Below are 935 nucleotides of genomic sequence, written 5' to 3' on the forward strand. Positions count from 1 at the left end.
ACCAAGGGTTCAGGTCCTTCCTATGCATTTGGTCCTTTGGTCCATGGTAATGCTATACTGTTACACAGATTCTCATAATTTTTAGTGTGTCTTTGCATTTGGTGCTGACCAAGGTTACTATAAACATGACAGAAAAACCCATACTTAGATTACATCAATCTCTGTAAGGAAACACTGCTGCTTCTCAGTGTCCTCATGTGTAAGTATGCAAATCTTTTCTGTTTTATATCAGTGCCCATAAGAATGATCTGCTTGGCCTCACCAAGGATTAACTTTATCATTCAAGATCAGTTTTTTCCCTAGTTTTCTCCTGATAATTTGAACATTAACATCAGAAGCAGCTTGATTAGCTTGGTGAAAAGGATTGTGTTGGTGGGTATATGCACATCCTCTTTCTTTTTTTATTTAAATTAACTATTTCAATCTAAGTTAATTATTGATGGGCTGATTATATAGTCTGGGGTGGCTGATGACAGGTTTTCTAACTTCAATTGTCTGGATGACTCCCTGTACTGATGTTAATTTTTTTTTTTTTTAGTGTGTTTCATATTTTGTTTCTTTTAGGCACCCAACTGTGAAGCCAAGAAATTAGGCAGGGATCCAAATTTCATGTGCACCTTCAACCAAGGGTACTACTTTGTCAGTGCAAAGTCCATGACTGCGTGAATTTCTCAAAGTTCTTCCTTCTCAGTATCTTTCAAGGAGGCCCCTAAATGAGGCTGTGGTATTCATTTAGGAAGTGAGAACAGTCCATATTTTGGTTCATGCCAGCATATTGAACTGACCCATCCATGAATCAGGATCAGATTTCTACCTTTTCTGTCATCTGGTTGTAAAAAACCCTCCCTAAGGAAGGCATAGATATAAATTAAAGGATAGATGTCAGGGAAAAAGATATTGGTGATGTGGAGTCTGGATGAAGTATTTGCATATTT

This window comes from Urocitellus parryii, chromosome 2 (genome assembly GCF_045843805.1).
Source record: "Urocitellus parryii isolate mUroPar1 chromosome 2, mUroPar1.hap1, whole genome shotgun sequence".
Taxonomy (NCBI): Eukaryota; Metazoa; Chordata; class Mammalia; order Rodentia; family Sciuridae; genus Urocitellus; species Urocitellus parryii.